This window comes from Lissotriton vulgaris, chromosome 4_1 (assembly GCF_964263255.1).
Source record: "Lissotriton vulgaris chromosome 4_1, aLisVul1.2, whole genome shotgun sequence".
Taxonomy (NCBI): Eukaryota; Metazoa; Chordata; class Amphibia; order Caudata; family Salamandridae; genus Lissotriton; species Lissotriton vulgaris.
In genome coordinates, this window is record NC_141691.1 from 1,274,071,855 (window position 1) to 1,274,085,153 (window position 13,299).

The window sequence follows — 13,299 nt, forward strand, 5'->3', positions numbered from 1 at the left end:
TCACGTTCTCCTGCGCTTCTGGTCGCTGCCTTTGAAGTGGGTGACATTGCCATAAGTGATCATTTCCCCCTTTTTATAACTCTCGAGCTACCCATTCATAGATTAAAAAGTCTATAAAACCAACTCGACTGCTGGGGAATGTTGCACTGAGTAAAACTAATGGTTATTCACTAAAATGGGCTGACGTGGATGCAGATTTGTTGACAAAAAATGTGATAGTGAATCATCGGTCTGCACTGGACATTTGCCTGGGTGATGTTGCATCCAATGTTGATATTGTTCATTCGTTTAATCACATTACGAAGGAGGTAAAAAATCTACTAACAGTGCAACATAGGAAAGGACTAACATCTTCTGGTTGGTTTAATGGAAAATGGCAATGCACCAAGCTTATGCTAGTTTAAAGAAAGAATTGCATAAACAGCCTAGGTCACCGTCCAAAATCAGGCAAGCTAGATCGGATTACAGAGGGGCAATAAAAGATAAAAACTAAACACTGAGAAATGAAGCTTGGGACTCCTTACACAGTGCGGCCCAGCGGAAGGAACCCGCTGCATTTTGGAAGGTCCTGAGGACTCCCTTGCTATCTCCCAGTTGCAGCCCTTCTGTCGAAAAAGCAATTGCAGAAGAAACACTTTTCTATGGTGTATAATGAGCAGGGAAATCCTGGCTGTCACCATGATGACAGTACGCTAATTAATAGCACCCAGATTGACTTGGAAATCACCTTTGCGAACAGAGCCCTGGCTAGTAGACTGGGTGGTACAGCCCATGGACCCAAAGGGGTCCCTATTGATATGTTTAAATGTAATGTTCCTTTGTGGGGCCCTATTTTAACCCAAGTCATCAATGCCAGCATTAAGTCCGATTTTTCAACAATGTGGGTGCAGTCAATAATAATTCCAATTTACAAAAAAGACGATCGTCAAGATCCAGGATGCTATATACCAATCTCTCTCCTGGATTCCATGGTCAAAGTGTAGGGAGGGTCATCTAGGATCGCCTTCAGAACTGGGAAGAGGACTGTATCTGCCAAAAAATTGGAATTTTCTAGATCCACTTCAGCTTTAATAACATTTGATAAAAAACTAGGTAGGAAACGACGCTCAGAACTCCTACAAATTTATAAAGCAAAATGCATTACGATGGCAACCTATGGGGGAGAGGTGTGGTGTTTTACAGATGCTACCCTGATACAAATAGTTGAAAAAGCTTTTTTAAGGCATATTTTGTCTGTACCCCAAATACTTCCTCATTCATTTGCCATGAAGAGCTGGGCCTACAGTACATAGCTGATCTAATAAAAGTAGAGCCAATACTTTTGTGGCATAGCGTTTGGTGCTAAGATCAGACAAACCTAAACAGGGGAAACTTAAAAGATACATTTAGGTTAGAGGGGGCTTTGCTGATACCTTGGATTACATTTATCCATGATTTTATGAACGACCTGGGTCATCCAGAGTATTTTTGAAATCCAATATCTATACTGGAGATTCCCTGAAAGACTTTAAAAAAAGATTGCCTCCAGCTACTGGAAACAACTAGAATGGTAGGGGAAATTTCAAACAAAATTACTGTGAGGCAACATCAGTTGATACGCACAACCTTGGGGATGGAGCCTTACCTATCATTTGTACCTGGAACCTTTGATAGATTTGTTTCAATTAGGTTCAGGCTGGGAAACATCCATAGATTAATTTCTTTGCCAAAAATGAATGACTGGTTGCGCAAATTGATATTGTGCCCTTGTGATAACCATTCAGACCATTCGACCATGAATTTAGTTTTGTTTTGTAAATTTTATAAAGAGCCAAGGAAAGTTTGGATTAATTAATTTTGAAAGCACTTAGGGCTTAGGCAGTGTCGCAAGGCCATGTTTTTACTCCAGCTCCTGGAAAACAAGCATGTAGCGTGGAGAATAACAACGTTTTAAAAAACAGGTGCTTCAAATCAGGAAATGTATTACTATGGATCTGTAATTGTTGTACTATGTTTTAACTGAGAATGATGTGTGTTTTTATATGTATAATGTTGTAAATATTATGAAATGAAATTTGTTTTTTATTGCTATCATGTGCTTTTATGCCTGTATTGAAATGCAGCCGAATAAAGCTTTCCTTAATATGATATGATATGATATGATATGATATGATATGTGTATGGAAGTGACAATATGCATATTCCCATTTGTAGGTACGAGCCATTGCCAACAGATCCTTCATCCCTCAGGTGTGTTGTTGATAAAGTAAAATACCATTTGTATGCTATGAATTACCAGCCTAGATTGATGTGCAAAGGCCCAGGTGTTACGGAGGAGCATAATTCATAGACATGTGGGGCACTGAGGCACAGCGCAAGAAAGCATTTACCTGCCCCAAACTGCATAGATAGGAAAGTGCAGATTTGCTCTGTGAGTAGGACAGTACAACGCATCCCTGTGCTTTCCTTTCTACTGGTTCACATTCAGCTGGGCAGGACCAACGCAGGTGCCAATTGACCTATGGTGCAGGGGTTCCTGCATTGGTGTACGGCAGCTATATGTGCCCCAGTGAATGCAGTTACCACAAGAATGTGCCATGTCCTGCAGACACATGCCCTATGCAAACATGTGAGCAAAACACCCATTAGCCTTCCATTGTTGTAATCTCTAAGCATACAGTAGCCATGTGGCTACCGTTTGGACTGCAGACAGTGTGGCAGAGCACTGGGACATAGCTGCACAACATTATGTATCTCCCCTGATTGTCCCTTGTTGGTATTTACCCTGTTGCTGATGTTGTTGGTCATGGTCAGCACTGTCCTGTCCCGCTACATCAGCCACTGACTCCTCATAGATAACTGCAGCCACCTGCTTAACCAAGAGATGGAGCTTCTCCTTAGGTGCTGCACTACCATCCCTGGTCTGCAATGCTGCATGCAGATTGGTTGCCAGTTTTGTCTCAGTTTTGTGCTTGGCTTTGTGCCAACACTTTTTATAGTCTGTCACTGTCCTCTTGATTTCATCTGCGCAGTTCACCTTGTTCACTATGGTCCCAAATGACACACGGGAGCTAACAAAGAGCTGGTGTTGATGCTCTGTCTCCTCCACAATCAAGATCTCATTCTCCTCCTGGCAGAACCTGCATTTCCTCTTCCTCTTCCCCTTAGACTCTGGCTGGCCCTCCTGGCTGGTAGTGGGCTTGGGGTAGTTGTTGTCCAGTGCTATGTTGGTTCCTGGCTGCTCCAGCCAGCATTCATGTTTTACTGTGTTTTGTTTTATTTCTTGAGCTGCGTTTTTTTCACGATAGGCCCAGAAAAGTGTCACTAGGCCAGCTAGTGCGTTTTTTCTTGCTGCTGATTAGCCGAGTGTCACATTTTTCACCTTAGCTGGAATTTTTTTAATGACTTGATGCTAGTGTGAACAGAATTTCTATTTCGCCCGCTAGTTTTTCCTAATGCCATGTTGCGCCATATTTTTAATACAGCACTAGCATGGTGTTAGGAATTGATTCATGGCAGCAGGACATTTTTTGACACTCCACTGCATGAAAACAGCAAAGTGACATTTCTTGTAAATATACCTCAGTGCGTCTTAGAGTATTTTTTTACATTAACATCAGCTTCACATAATGTTTCACCTTTCTTCCTGCTACATTAATCTTTTCTATACCACTCGACCCATCCACCTCCTGCTGATCTTTTCATGTCAAAATTCGGAAAAGAACTGGAAGAACAGCTATCAGACTACTAATACCTATCACTCTTTTAAATGTTATCATGGTCTCTCAAATTGTAACCACCCCACTAGACTCCTAAGATGACAGTGATCCAGTCTATTTTTTCTTACTCACTCTCTGTTTCTTTTAAATTTTAGGTGTGTTTTCCTTACAGATTCCCTCAACCTGGCCTTTGGCTTTGAAATGCAGTTGAATGGAGCATGAACCTAGGATATCACAGCCCACAAATGTGTAAGTTTCTGATAATATTTTTGGAAATTCACATTGACAATCAGGAACTGCTTCAAGTCTCTGGTGGATGGCCAGAGCTGCTGCTTCTGCAAATGTTATTCCGAATGATAACGGAAACTGTCAAAATTCCCCATTAATTTAACCTCAAGATCAAGAGCTGGTGCAGTTCTGTGCTAAATTTGTACTTCCTTAATGCATCTGGAAAAGTGCTTCTCAAGGTATGCCATCCATAATAGTATAAATATACACAAATATACTTCCCCAGGTGTTCCACTCCTCTACAGTTGGCACCATCCCACAAAGTCAGATTCTATGCTTGTCTTGGGATGAGGTATAAGGATACACTATGAGGATAGACCACTTCCAATGGATTGGTCATGGAAGCTAAATAGAAGGCAATTTCATCACATTTCTCTTCTATCTTACCCAACATAGCATTTAGGTCTGTGGGCTAATTGCATGTACAGCAAATTTTCCCTGTACTGCAGATTCTAGGGGGCTTGTCAACCATGTATGTTTTGTAATACATATTTCATGAGTACCCTTTATAAGGAAACTGTATAGTTTAGTACCCCTACCACATCATTTAGCAGTAGGTTATTTGGATTTGGATTGCAATTCTTTAATTGGGTTTTACAACAACAGACATACATCGAAACAAGTATCAGATCAAAAATAAAACAGTCTTTCGTGCTTCCGGTATGAGATTGAAAAAAAATACAAAAGGATAAATAATGATTATACAGCTAGTTAAAAGAAAATGGATAAGCCCAACAAGGGCATGTGTTAAGCAGAGATTCTAAGATAGAAGGGACACCATCCTCAATACATAATAGTCCAACTGTCTTAGGAACGGGCAGCTGCCTCGTAATGAAAGTGGAAGAGCGCAGGAACGTCAGGTCCTGCTTAAGTTAAGATGCTCCCCCATATCTCCTCAAAATGTTCCATCTTATCATGTAGTGTATAAACCAATTTGAGAAAAGCCTAAATTTCACTCACCCAACCAGGTATGTATGGTCAGGAACTTTGCTGTTTTTCATAGCCAAAGAATACCCACTTTTGCCTCAGCAAAAGCAGTGGTCAGCCATCTGTTTGTGTGGGTGGTGAGTGATACTAGGTCAGAAGTATCATGTAGGAGAGCTAGTTGTTATGACAGAATGCTCCAACTTGTTTCCAGTACTGCTGCAGACAGGGGCATTCCCACAGGAGGTGTACTATGTCTCTGGGTTCCAGTCCACAGCACCAGCATTTTGAGTGGTTACATAGGACCTGATTTAGATCTCAGTGGATGGGTTACTCTGTCACAATGGTGATGGATATCCCGTCCACAAAATTATAAACCCTAAAGGATGTAATGGTATTTATATTTCGGTAGACAGGATGTTTGTCACTGTTGTGACGTAGTAACCCACCCAGATATAAATCAGGTCCTAAGTCTTGGTTCTACATAGTCTGACATGGGACCAGTACCAGCAGTGGAGGAGTTTGAAATAAATACATTTCAGCCAAGCTTCCTCTGCCTCTTCTCATGCGCTGACATTGAGGTGCCCCAAAAAACCTCCAGGAATTGATTGTGTGTGAAGATGGTGTTCCCACCAGGTCCAGAGAGAGGAGGAGGTGGGTTGGGAGAAGACATGATCAATAAGACTTGAATATATACTCAAGTTAGTTTCCCCAAAACTCTTTCCAGGTAAGTAAGCACTGAAGTATTCAGGAGCAGGGCAATGTCGGGTCGTCATGTGTAAGACCGCAGCTGGTGCATGGGCAAACTGCATATGGTGCCATCGTTGTGAAGTGGGTAAGCGATGCAAGTGATGGAGGTCTAATTAAGAAATACGTCATGCAGTATGTTGTCCAAAAAGCTGATTTGAAACTCTTTCTAAATTGACTATTTTAGTTTATTGCTACCAACTTGGATCAAATTCTTATTCCACAGTGGTGCTTTGCTGTGAAAAAGGTGGGGCGTTCACAATAGTTTGTGCACTACGCAACATGCATATTGTAATGTGAGGATCAATGTGTTACCCGATGTGGGGGTAGCTGATGAATATAGTATGTTGTAAGGTCCGCCTTTGTGTTAAGCATGTGTCTTTTCATGTAAGTCCAAAGTGGGTGTCTTAAGCATACAGATGGATTGAGCAAATGATGAGGCAGCCAGTAGCATTCCAAATGTTGATCATAAGGTTTCAATCCCCTCAGCCTCTGGTTGTCAGTCCCCCATACTAAATGGGGAAGTATATTTGTCCCTCTAATTCCTTAAGGAGGAATGGGGGAATTGTAGTGGGAGCATCCCAAACACAATTAAACTGGGGAGCGAACAGCATTTCAACTACAAGAATTTCCCCCTAGAACGACAGCAGTAAACACTGCCATCTCCATAAGTCGTCAGTAGTTTTGTCCAAAAGGGGGATAATGTTGTCCTGTGTCATGTCTTCGAGACCATAGTTAATTAAAATCCCTAGATATTTCAATTTTGAATATTTCCATGTGAAGGGTGACAGGCCTAATATTGCGTGGGTGGTGGCGCGGGGGCACATGGAGGGCCTAGCATTTAGACCAATTAATGCAGTAGCCTAAAAAACTCAAGAAGTAGTTTATCAGGGCTTTCAATGCATTTGTGGATGCTAGAAGACTTGAGAGGTTGACCAAGATGTGTCTGCATAGTAGAGGATTTTGTGGTCACTTTTAACAGATGGTGTCTTCCCTGCATATTGCAATGGCCAAAGGTTCCAGAACAATTAATAAAAATAAATAGAAGAGAAGGCCTCCATGCTGCATTCCCCTATGTGCAGAAAAGTATGGTGAAAGTAAACTCCCACAAGAGATTAAGTCCAAACAGGCACTATACAAACCCTTGACTAAGGTTATGAAATTTAGGCCCAAGCCCATGCGCTCCATCATGCAGAAAACATAACCCCACTTCACAAGATCAAACTCCTTTTCAGCATCTAAATACAGTAAGATCTTTTTATCTGGATCGTTTGTCACTTGCCACAAAGGGTGCAGAAGAGTACAAAGACACTTAGCGAAAGTGAAAACAGGTACAAACCCCACTTGATTTGAGTGGACAGAGCAGTAACAATTTTTCCTAGTCTGTTCTCCAAATACATTTGCAAGAATATTAACATCAGGATTGATTAATAAAATGGACCTGGAGTTTTGACATTCAGGTGGGTCCTTTCTGGGTGTTACCTTTGAAGAGTTTCTGTCCCTTTTAAAATTTCAAGGATATACCCCTGTCTCATGGTTTCTTCAAAGGGCTATGTGAGTAGCAGTACTACCAAGGCTTTTGTGGTTTTGTAGAAGTCCATAAGAAATCCTGCCTGTGCAGGGAGTTTGCCTGTTGCCCTACCATATATGGCTGCTGCCAGCCCGTCCTCCGTTTTGTCAAGGTCCAGCACATGCTCCTGAGCCTCAGTCTGTTTTGGTATGGGCAAATCATCCATAAAGCCATTCTCAGCTGCCCAGGAATTATTTCTTCAGAATAATAGGCTTGAAACTCAGTTATAATATCTTGGGTCTTGATCAATAAGATAGAATGTGGATTTTGTAGCATATGGTTCTATCTGTGTCCCATTGTTTAAATTGCTGAACTAGCAGCTGACCCACCTTTTTCTCCTTTTCATGGTGGTGTTCACATAATTTAAAGAGGGATTTTTCAGCCCCAATCTGAGTAAGGCATTCATGTTGTATGCTGCTTTAGTTAAGGCAAGAAGGATAGACCGCGTTGGAGCACGGACATTGGCTTCCACAAGAGATTCAATATGAGCCTGTAAATGCCATTGGCATGAACAAGGTCTTGCTTCGTTATGGTAGAATCTCTCATCCTTTCTCCCCATAGGCAGCCCTGCCTGTTCCCCATAGAGTCCAAGCCAATGTCACTGACGTAGAGTTGGTGTCCAAGTTATATTGAAGGTGAGAGCAGAAGCGATGTTTGTCCGTGGGGTCTCTATACAGAGCAACGTTCATGCACCAAGAGCCATGGGGAGGTTTAATCATTTAGAGGTCTAGTTTAATCTCTATTAGATCATGATCAATTACTCAGTTTGGGATGATAGTGGAATAGACCAAGTGTTGTGTTAAACTATGGATGAGTAAGCAATAGTCTATGGGTGCTGTGTGGGCAAGAGGTTAATGTATAGCCTTGGTCGCAGGGGTGTAATAGTCACCAAGATTCAATTAACTTATGATCAGGTATAATGTCATAGAGGATGCATCTATCTTCATCATGTTTAAGATCAGGTTTACCAGACTAGTCCTAGACAGGATCAATGGTAACATTCCAATCCCCACCAAGCAGCACTCTATTTTTGCCCACTAAAATAAGGGACCGATGTATGCAGGCCAGAAAGTCCCTTATGTGGGCGTTCACCAATCCCAGCATCAAATATGCATCCTGGATTTTAATATACAATGACCTCTGAGCACACCACAGTTCACTCTTACAATTCAAACACATATATGGCAAGCAACTCCAATCCTCAGGAGTCGGATCAATGAGTATGGTATCCAAGGTCAATGCACAAAACAGTCCACTTTCTGTATATGAGATCCTTGTATTTTATTGTCAATGTTGATTACACCTGCCAACACGTGTTTCGTCGTGCATTAAATAATACTTCGACTTCTTCAGGGCTCTGTATCTCTCAGTGTTCTCTCATTCTAATTTGGTCCTCACAACGTAAACAACTAATCAATCTTTGTATTCACATCACAATTCATCCAGCAATTTGCCAACAATGTTATCTCTCCATCCACCCAGTAAATATCATCTGGTGTGTTCTAGTAAACAATCTCCTTAACTTCGCTTGTCATCTGTATTCAACGGTAAGTATTCAAATATGTTGTACACAGGGTCGTTGTCTTTTCTTCGTTCAATCTACGGTTATCAAATATCGGTATCTTCCAGTATCACGACCACCTGTGTTCAGCTTAATCGCTGCATATCTTCAATCGTCCGACGTTCCTAAGCTTAGGAACGTCGGACGATTGAAGATGTGCAGCGATTAAGCTGAACACAGGTGGTCGTGATACTGGAAGATACCGATATTTGATAACCGTAGATTGAACGAAGAAAAGACAACGACCCTGTGTACAACATATTTGAATACTTACCGTTGAATACAGATGACAAGCGAAGTTAAGGAGATTGTTTACTAGAACACACCAGATGATATTTACTGGGTGGATGGAGAGATAACATTGTTGGCAAATTGCTGGATGAATTGTGATGTGAATACAAAGATTGACTAGTTGTTTACGTTGTGAGGACCAAATTAGAATGAGAGAACACTGAGAGATACAGAGCCCTGAAGAAGTCGAAGTATTATTTAATGCACGACGAAACACGTGTTGGCAGGTGTAATCAACATTGACAATAAAATACAAGGATCTCATATACAGAAAGTGGACTGTTTTGTGCATTGACCTTGGATACCATACTCATTGATCCGACTCCTGAGGATTGGAGTTGCTTGCCATATATGTGTTTGAATTGTAAGAGTGAACTGTGGTGTGCTCAGAGGTCATTGTATATTTTGCCGCTTCACAAGAAGCCATTGATGTAGGATACGCATCATTCCTCTAGAAGCACCTTCTGATTTTGTTAATAATTATTATTTTGTACCCTAAAGTTAAGGTAGGGCGCCCACAATAGGTTGGTATCCCCCATCAAATTGAATCCTGGATTTTAAGTTTGACAAAAACATAATTACCACCCCATCAATCCACTTCTGAAGAACTTTTACAGGCAGAGAGTTGTGGATGAGCAGAGAAACCTCCTGTTTCTGATGGCTCCGTGGGGAATCACCACTGGTGAGTGATTTTCAGTGTAGTGTGCATTAAATATCTCCCTTACCCAGTCCCTGCACAATTGTAGACTCTCATCAGCCATCAAATGCTCTTCCTGTAGGAATGATATGCCTGGGCATCTAGCTTGCTAAATGGAGTGGGGTTTCTGCCTTTTATTAAGGGAGGAGAGGGAAAAAGGAAGCATGGGAGTCCTGAAGTAGTGAGAGGGAGCACCTCATGGAGAAGAGAGGTTATGTCACTGGGCCTCTGTGTCACCAGGAAGGGTACCACCAAGCAGCCCTTGTGAGAGTAGTTCTCAAAGTTCTAAAGCAGGGAAGCCAGTGGTCAGACAGCATTAGGTGGATGTGGAAGGATGGGAGAAGGTGTAATATAACTAATCAAGGTTGTTAAGAAAGTAGAGGCATGTAACTATCGGATGATCTGGGAAATGGTGAGGGAAGGGTGGGAGAGTATGGATGCATGGCAAAAGACTGGGCCCTTTTCTCTATAATCCTGCCTGTGCGCAATCTCACCCTGTCAGGAATAGGGAGGTGGTCAGAATCCGAGTAGGTCCCAATCCCATTCATAGTTCCATTCTGTTATAGAAAATAAGAAAATACAATAACAACAATAACAAAACAATAATTCCCGAAATGCCAAAACATTTGCAGTGATGTCCGGGGTGATGACCCAACTAATTTTGCAGTATAGGACTACCACGAGGGAGCCAGAGATAAACTCTAGTAGTTGCATATGGGTAAATAAAAACACAGAATTAAATCACCAAGGATGGTAGCAGGGAACCAGGAGCAGTTCAGCAGAGAAGACAACTGTTCATAGAGCAGTCTAACCTCCAATTTGGGTCATCTGGGCTTACATTCGGCATCAACTCACAGGAGCAATGGAACAGTTGTCGGTGTGGGCCACATCCAACATAAAAAGTAGGACAGTTTGCATGGTCATAATTTGACATGGTTTTGTTGGATCATGGCTATGTTAAGATGGCACACAATAGGCTCTTTGGTGTTCCAAGGGGAGCTTGAAGATTAGATTCAGGAGAGTTGGCATAAAAGTACTCAGAAATTGGTGCATATTGTCCTCTGCCTTTTCCAAGACCCCAGGGATTTGTACATTATCCCTTCTGCTTCCATCCTCCAGATCAATCTCCTTGCAAGGTATTCACCGGTCTGGCGATTTGTCTAAATGCTGTTCCACCTTATTGATCCTGAACTCCACTGACATCTGTTGCTGGTGAATAGAAGAGAAAGGCTGATGAAGGGATTGAATATCTACTGCAGTGGAAGTGACAGCAGTAATTATGGAGTGGATGGATACCTGGGGGCATATTATCAAGCCTGTGCGCTAAAATTATCGCCGCTTTATCGGCCGGCTTGATAATATGCTCTATGGAATTCCAATCGAAGCACATATTAGATGTGAAGACATCTAACATGGGGTTCGATTGGAATTCCACAGAGCATATTATCAAGCCCATTATCGCTGCTTTATCGGCCGTTTTCGGCCGATAAAGCGGCGATAATTTTAGCGCACAGGCTTGATAATATGCCCCCTTATTCTTTGCCAGGTCCTTAAGAAGCATTGCAAGTGTTGGGTCCAGGGTTGCTGACATAGCTGGATCGGGGTACACAGGCTTAGGTTTGCTGGAGTCTGCTGCTGAAAATAACAACTGCTGAGAATGTTCAGACTTCAACATGTGGAATGTGTAAGGAATCCTGCTGCTGACTACCCACCTCCAGGGCAGAAGAGAGCCCAAACTGCGAGATGGCTATGAACCAAAAAATAATTTGGTCGCAAAGAGAAAAAGGAGAGGATGGGTCATCTCTTCTACGTAAAAAACCTGTGAATGGCCTCTGTGCCAGAGAAAGGAGAGGCGTCTTGACACTGTATGCACGGTGTTCCCAGGAATGCATGAGTACCAGATGACAGTCTCCATATGTGTGCCTGTCTCATGGGCAGTGATGAGGCAGTGACTCCTCCAACATGGCCACCAGGTTTGAGTACCAGTCCTTTCTCTCTGGTCAGCGGTCCCTGGTCTTGTTTTTAGGCTCACTGGCCGCCAGGTAAAGGTTGACGCGGACTGTTGATTAGGCACCCAAGGTGAGCAAGTAGAGAATGGGTAAAAAAGCCCCAGCACTCATCTGAAAAGAGAAATATGAGGTGTCAGTGACAAAGAAGGAGGACAGTTTGGAATGACTTGCGTGCTTTTACCTCCAGTGAGACACTAGTCTTAGAAGGCTGCCTTCATGTAGGTATGTTAGTCTCAAGGGAAAGGAAAAAGTAGTAGTACATCCAATATGGCCACTACTGATGTGATCTAGTCCTCTCTTTTATCTTTGATGTCCCCTGGTTTCTGCTCTCTGGTGTACCAGCTTTCCGGTATAGGTACGAGGGGCCATAAACACCAATGTATCCTGCTGGCTCACATAGCAATGGAACTTTCCAGCTCCAGCTTCCATTCCACCACTGCAATGGGACAGTGCTTAGATCCTCTATGGGTGAGGGTAAGAGACGTTGGGCAGGTAGGCAGTCTTCAGAGACTTAACAGTGAGGAGTACAGGAAGCTTGGTTCAGCAAGCTGATGAGGTTTGCAGGCTTCCAATAATCCGCTGTGACACACTACCCACTTGGTGTGCAGTAGATGGGAGATGGCATGAAGCGGCAGAGATCGAGCGGATAAATGTGCGGCCTGCTTGTGCCATGGGAGCTCTACTCAGTTGCCGACTCTTCCTGTTGTTTGGATTTGGATATGATGCATATTCAGCCAATACAGGCTAGGTTACATAAGAGGCCCAGTCTAACAATTCTGAGTGTGAAGGGAAGCACATCACCAAACCTATTTTGGTGTTCCTGGTAGGTTAAAGAAAACTCCGTCATGATTTGATCTGTAATGTGCTGGTAAGGCTGCAGCTGTATAGGCATGAAAGTGCCCTGTGCTTATATCTATGGAATAAAACTCTAACCATGTGTAAAACGTCTCAAAGATCTCAACTTAGAGATGGGGAAGTACCCTTTTAGACGCTTGATTAACCTACAGAAAATAGGAGACTCCTATTTTATCTTAAGGTAGTAACCAAGTTTACGATGTACGTCTCTGTGTATTTGTAATACTTAGTTCTTTTGATTGAATTTATCCAAGAAATAGTAAAAGTCCAGAAAAATCCTAAAGCCAACATAGTCAAAGTCCAGAAAAATCCTAAAGCCAACATTGGTAAAAATCCTAAAGCCAACAAACAAATTCTGTTTCTTACCTGATCTGCAGGGGTTATATTTCTAACCTACAAGTGCTAACACTGGTTGTATAGCTGAGTGTCAGAACCCTGTTCAGAGGGACAGAAGGCAAGCAAGAGTTACTGGGCACTGGGCTCAAGATTGTTGATTGAGTCCATTTACTCCTGCTGTACCAGGGCATGGACCACTATGGTACCTGAGCAACTGAGCCAGGTGCAGCTTCAGCACTTGATCCTCAGTGGTAATGTGGATCGAGCAGTCCAAAGGTTCATGGGGGCAGGTAGACAAGGGGGTGAACACAGGCTCACAAATC